Genomic DNA, 6,983 nt, shown 5'->3' with positions numbered 1-6,983 from the left:
GCATCTATCAGCCCCCACAGCCTCACCTGGGGCCCTGCTCCAGGAACTGGGTACCAGCCTCTGCACCCTTCTCCCCCCCACCCCACTATGGAACCTGCACCCACCAACACCGGGATGGCCACTTACCCACGGCCACAAACACAGACAGCGGTGCAAGCCAGAAAACAAACTCTTTATTAACTCGTGCGCAGGACTCCCCAGAGGGAGGCTGTGGCAGGGTTCTCTGCCCATACATTCTCCCCTTCCCCTGGGGGGGGGGGGGGGGGCACAGGGCTCCAGCATCGAGCAGCTTCACTCCCTCTGTCCATCCATCCCGTAGGGAATAGTTGCCTCCTGCAGCCATGGGCTCTGAAGCACAAAAGGAGGAAGGGCAAAGAAAAAGGACACAAGCAGCGAGAAAATGGACAGACAGACAGCAGGGCAGAGCGACAGAACCACACAGGGAGCAGGACAGGGATGATCAAGAGGATTGGACAGGGAGCAGAACAGAGGCACAACTGCAATGGCCAGAAAGACCGAGCAATGGACAAAGGAAGTCAAAGGCTGAACATGGGGGTCTAGTGAGAAAGGAGGAAATAGGGAACAGCACGGGGAGAGAGACAGAAAAGACAAGGACAGGAAGCAGAACAGAGAGGGACCAGAAGCGAGAATAAACACAGGGACAGGGAGGGGTGTATCAGGAAACACCAGGGGCAGGGGAAGCAGGACAGAGTGACAGAGAAAAGTAAGCAAAGGAACAGCTGGGCTATGCTTTGAGGCAGACAAAGATGAGGAAAGGGATGGGAACTGGGACAGAGGAATAGAGGGGGGGGAGGCACGAGAAAGAGGGGGAGAGAGAGAATCACGGGGGGTTTGGGGTGCAGAGAAAGGCCAGCACAGGGACATGGGGTTTGCCTGGGAAAGGGGACAGGGAGCACAACAGATGGACTGAAATAGAGGGGTGGAGAGCAAGGAAGCACAATCGAAACAGTGGAGCGGAACAGGATGTAACAACACAGAAAAGCAGAGGTAGACAAAGTGGGAAAAAACTGACAGAAAGAAATTGAGAGATAAATAGAATCATACAATCATAGAATATCCCGAGTTGGAAAGGACCCATAAGGATCATTGAGTCCAACTCCTGGCTCCACACAGGTCTATCCAAAAATTCAGACCATATGACTAAGTGCACAGTCCAAGCGCTTCTTGAACTCTGACAGGCTTTGTGCTGTGACTATGTCCCTGGGGAGCCAGTTCCAGTGCGCAACAACCCTCTCAGTGAAGAGCCTAAGGAGCAGGAAAGAAAGATTGAGAAAAATCAAATACTGCTGGGGCAACAGGACTGAGAGATGGAGAACTGAGAAGTTCTTAGAGGGAGTGGGCAGGGGGAGAACACCGGAGCACTGAGACTGAGGGGTCTCAGAATGGGACAGAGATGAGAAAGGAGAGAGCAGTGTGCAGCAGAGTTGAGACGGCAAAAGAGCGTCAAGGGAAGGGAAGAAGGACAGGGGCACAGAAAGAAAAAGGTGAGCAAGCTGGACAGAGGGCTTGATGGCACGATGGCAGAGGCCATGGGACAGAGACATGCAGACGGGTAGGACAAGGAGCGGAAGGACCACAAGAACAAAGAGCAGGGCAGATGTGGGTAGTGACACATTAGCAGGGGAGAGTTGGTGTGTAATTGAGAAAGACGGAACGAAGGACAGAGTGGGGAAAAGAACGACAAGGACAGAGAAAGAAAAGCCTAGGATGAGCAGAGAGAGGAAGGGGAAGTGGGGGAGGGGAGCAGGATAGAGAGAAGAAAGAACCTGGGAAAGGCAGCAACACAGAGGAAAAGGGACAGGGAGCAGGACGCAGTAAAACATGCAGATGGGAAGTGGGCCATACAGAGAGCACACAAGCAGGACAGGGAAGAGGAATGAAAAGCAGGTCAAACAGACAGACGGGCTAAGAGGAGACGGGACAGGGAAGGGTTGCAGATAGAAAGGGGAGCAAAGGCAGCCTGGGATGCAGAACAGGGGGGACACAGCCCCAGGGACCTGGTACTTTCCGCAGCTCCCACTCTGGGCGCCGCCAGGAGGATTTCACGGTTCAGACGCTTCTCGCTCGCTCTCTCCCCTGGCTTCCTCCTCTGTAAGAATCTGGAGGCTCAGCTGTCACCCAACCAAGAGAATACACAGGGGTGCATCTGCAACAATGGTAGATGGTTGTCCACAGCCCTTGTATTTCATAATCTTTCATACCAAATGAATAGTGGAAGAACAGAAAAGATACACAACGTGTCCACAAAAGCCTTTGTGGAGAATACTTAAAGGGAAACAAAAAATTGAAATATTAAGCAGCTAGTACATCAGTTTTGTTAACAGAGTAACATTAACATACTAGAAATTTCCACGTTCTTTACCCTTTACCTTGAAAATGTAACCCAATTCTGTCAGTGTTGACCATTACCATTTTTTAAAATTTTCATTTGGACACCTGAGAAAAACATTTTAAGTCCCTGTTATCGAGGGAAAAGAGGGAAAAAAAAAAGAGGGGTGAGGGGGGAAGAGGCACAGCCATTCCTTTCCTCAATAATGTGAGCAGAAAGCTCAGGCACTCAGCAAGAACATGCTTTGAAAGATGAAACAGAGAAGTAACTGCATGTTATTTAATCTTATCTATAGAATAATATGTATTTGTACCTGCTAATTTATTCATCTGCCTGTTTATTTTGCTACAGATGCTACAAAATGTATAAACCTCATGGTAACATTTTGTAACTGATGTGATCTTCAAAAGGAATATCTATCTAAAAGAGCAAACAAAATCCCATTCATTGACAACCATCTGAACTTTTATCCTATAAAAACTGTCCTAGAAACATTCCCTGGGATGCTTAACATCAGAATCTTTCCATTCAACTTGAGGCAGAACAAGCCCTTACTGTGGATATCTTCATCTGGCTCTCCACTGCTAGCAGAATAGTACTCTAATACTGTCCAGTACACACTGTAGCCTACTTGCTTATAAATATGTACTGCAACCTGATTTGATATTCTCACAAAGAGATCAATGAAAAATCCACCCTTTCTTTCAGAAAAAAATAAATAAGACACGGTAAGAAAGAAAAGCTGAACATAACGGGATGTGGTCCTTTACCAAGGGACAAATCCAATATTGGTCATGTGACCAAAAAATACTTGTGCCGATCACTACACCAGCTATCGGGACAAGCCAAACACACACGAGCCTCAATTTAAAAAAATACATTAATTTGTATTATATGGAAATAACAACCTACAGTTTAGATCCATTTAGATTGCATTGGCTTAAGGACTGCCTCCTTCTAAATGCATGGGGGGGGGCCTGGGAACCAATATCAAAAACCTGTTGCCTAACAGGATATAACCCTTCTCCTAAATAGCTAAGTTCTTCAAAGCATCATACAATTTTTGGATTTTACCAGCCATAAGGAGATTGTCCTACTGGCATGAGTTGGGGATGTTTCCCTGTTTGTTTATTTGACGCTGAAGTAAATTTTCTGCAAGTACAAGTAACCCAGGCTGTTAAGGAAAGTAAGCTAAGGTACTGTCTGCAGCATAACATTTGTACAATATTGTACCCGAGGGGACCACTCAAAGCCTACAATTAGAGAACTAATACATAGGGAGCCCTTGGAAACACAGTTTATGTTTTGCAAAGCTCTTTTCCTATTGAGAAGACCTTTTATTCAGTGTCTTTACTGAAATTTTGGCTACTTCCTATTCATTTTGGCAAGTTAACCCTCGTAGAAACCAAGAGATTTTAATCTGCAAAGCATCATTTATAATTCTTGTTCTACGACTACAGGGAAGTTCAATCTGGACACTGTTGAATAGAAAAGTCTGGGTCTGTTTCATGCAAATCAAGTACCTAAACCACGGACAGGAGTCTGCAGAAAGAATACTTTAAAAAATGAATTTCAAGAGAGGTATAATTTTTAAGAAGTATAAACTTTTCCAAAATTTCTTCCAGGAGTTCCATCAACACGACAGCTATACGAGCTGTTGAAATTCACATGCAACAGAGAGAGAAGTAACATGTCCATGCCATTCTTCTCTAGCCACAAAGTCTTCTGCTTTACCCATGATGGAGAACATCAGCACCTTTAAGATAATGCATCCCCAGCTATACATCTTTACAGAAGAGCCAAGCAGTATAGCAACAAACACTGCAACGACTGTGGTAAAAGTTGAACCAGGGATGTCTCTATTATCCCTCTAGGATACAGCAACTCCATACAGTTATAGGTCAAATGCCACAGCTTCAATGGCAGACAGACAAGGACCTCAAAGGTCACATTTCTGTCTGCGTACCGAATTCTGTTGGAAAGACCCCCAGCCACTCAATTCCCAATCAAATTTGCCACAGCCAGTGCTTACCCAGCAAATTTGCTTTCTCTTGCTGTTCAATATGTGCCTTAGACCTCTTTTATGGCACACAGTTCAAGCTAAACTCTTTGGACATAATAAATAGATAAAAAGAAATTTCCTCACAAGTTTTTCTTGACCAACCACAACTACCATACTGGAAAGCCCTACAAGCATTTGTTTATTTCTATGATAATTTTTAAAGCTGAAGTGGGACAAATTTTAGCCTCTCGTACCAAAGACTGAGCAACAAAGAGACAGAGTTTGACAGGCCAACTAGTTCTAGTTCTAAGAAGTTACTACAATTTTGCAGGCACTACACAGCTTTCCTTTGCACTTCCCAGCTCCGAGCAGTTCACAGTCCTGCAAATTCGATTAAGCCTTTGAGCCTGGGGCACACAAAGATTAAGAGCACACTTGGAGTTCACCTCAAGGTTGCTGTCAGGACAGACAGGCTGCTCTTTCTCCTGGGAAACCTGTAACTGCAGCACATCAGCTGCAGCTTTTCTCATTTTACACAGTGTGTCACCTTCGCTCATCAACAAACCTCACAGGAGTCCTAGCGGCGGGGAGCTGCTTCTGCCATGGTGAACTGCAGAGAAAGAAGAGAACTGTTTTTCAGAAATAGGGAGAGGAAAACCTCCGAGACACAGTACAACAATCAAATGCACCAAGGACCTGTTCCCAACCACTGCAACCCCACCCCTCCCAGACAGATGCTCCCAGGAGGCACCCCCAAAGGCTCTCGCTCGTCTTACCGCTGGCAACCACACAGGCAGCCTGCAGGAGCCCGTGCCTCCCGACGCGCACGACCTGCCCCCAGCTGAGGGAAAGACCTCCCCGCAGCCACGTGCCCTGGAAATAACATGGCCGCCCGGCAGCACAGGACTACAGCTCCCAGCATGCCTCGAGATGGAGCAGCCCACCCAACCCCGCGGGGACTCTGCCACACACACCACCCTGCCACCTCTCGCTGCTCGTTCCTCCCCGTCCCCGCCGCCGCCTCAGGCCGCTTTTTCCCCCTGGCCGCCAGTCCCCCTAGCATGTCTAGTCTGGCCCGGCCTGGCGCGGCCCCCGCCCACACAAGGGCCATTTCCCCAGAAACCGCCGACCACACGGTGCTCCCGACCGCCGCCTTGCCCTGCGCGCCATCTCGGGACGGCCCCGACCATCAACCTCGTCGTGGCACCCCGCCTCGGCATCCCGTCCTGTCCTGAGCCGAGCCCGAGCCCAAGCCTGGCGCGACTCCTGCTCCAGAGAAGGGCGCTGTTATCTTGCCGCGGGCAGGAACACTACTGCGCATGTGCGGCGCCGGCCCTTCAGTGCCGCCCGCCTCTCGCTGCTGTTGAGCCGGCCAGCTCCGCGCATGCGCGGAAGCTGAGCGGCAGGCACGGCTTCCCGGAGCAGGGCTGATGTTGAAGCTAAAAAAAAAAACAAAAAAAAAAAAACAAAAAAAAACACACTTAAAGCTTTATGCGTTTTCACAATTTAGGGCAGAGGTTGCCCCTTTGTTGTTTGTTTGTTTTTTGTTTGTTTTTAAGAAGGCCCCAGTACGTTTGGTCATCTCTTAACAAAGCTTGTAGCTTACTATCTGGTGGTATCTTACTATCTTTTCTAGCCTAAGGGAAAATCAGCCCTACTATAAAGGTAAAAGGACTTTCTCTTTACTTGTTTGGAAGCAACCTAAATAAGTTTCTAAGTGCTTTCTGCAAAATACAAGCTACTGGAAAACTTAACCACAGAACAAGAAATTACTGCTGCAGAACAAAATTATGCAGGGCTGAGGCACACGCCCACTGTTTAATCCCAGTCCTTTTGGGAAAACCCAGTAGAGGCTAATTGATGCTAGACAGGTGTTGTGGTTTAATCCGGCCAGCAGCCAAGCACCACAAAGCTATTCACTCCCCCTCCCCCCTCCCTCTCTGGAATGGGGGAGAGAATTAGAAAGAAATGAAAGCCTGTGGGTTGAGATAAAGACAGTTTATTAGGACATAAAATAAAGGAAAATAATAGTAATAATGATAATAGTACTACTAATAATAACGTGTACAAACCAAGTGATGCCCATTGCAATTGCTCACCACCTGCTGACCAATGCCCTGCCTATCCCCAAGCAGCCAGTCTCCCCACATGAATTGTTTAGCATGACGTCAGATGGTATGGAATACCCCTTTGGCCAGTTTGGGTCAGCTGTCCTGGGTCTGTCCCCTCCCAGCTCCTGCTGCACACCCAGTCTGCCTGCTGGCAGGACAGAGCGAGAAGCTGAAAAGTCCTTGGCTTAGTGCAAGCACTGCTCTGCAACAATTGAAACATCAGTGTGTTATCAACATTATTCTCATCCTAAATCCAAAACACAGCACCATACCAGCTACTAGGAGGAAAATTAACTCTATCCTAGGTGAAACCAGGACAACAGATAAACTTTATAAGGGAGTGTATGTTATACTTAAGAAACACCTTTCAGTTTGCATCCAAGGTCCAAGTTGCCCGTGTGCTCGTGTTTTGCTGGTGACTGCCACCCAAGCTGACTAGGAAAGTCACAGCCCTTTCTGAAGGTGTTTAAGAACTTGGTGCAACTTTTTTCTCAAAGCACAAATACCTCCATGACTTTAA

At 47.5% G+C, this 6,983-nt stretch overlaps 1 protein-coding gene across 13 annotated transcripts in view; it reads right to left on the bottom strand.

Annotated features, from left to right (window-relative positions):
- Window positions 1-151: 151 nt before the first annotated feature.
- LCMT2 (leucine carboxyl methyltransferase 2) overlaps window positions 152-6,983 on the bottom strand; it is a 35,266-nt gene continuing 28,434 nt past the window's right edge. The window contains exons 15-17 of one of the 13 annotated variants that reach the window (XR_010828497.1): window positions 5,129-5,791; window positions 4,918-4,962; window positions 152-4,106 (exon numbers count right to left, since the gene is read on the bottom strand). The gene's annotated coding sequence lies outside the window, so the exon portion shown is untranslated. Of the gene's footprint in view, window positions 5,792-6,983 lie in introns of all 13 variants that reach the window. The other 12 variants (XR_010828499.1, XR_010828500.1, XR_010828502.1 and 9 more) reach the window with 12 other exon arrangements.

This window comes from Anser cygnoides, chromosome 1 (assembly GCF_040182565.1).
Source record: "Anser cygnoides isolate HZ-2024a breed goose chromosome 1, Taihu_goose_T2T_genome, whole genome shotgun sequence".
NCBI classification, from domain to species: Eukaryota; Metazoa; Chordata; class Aves; order Anseriformes; family Anatidae; genus Anser; species Anser cygnoides.
This window is presented reverse-complemented; position numbering and strand designations above follow the sequence as displayed.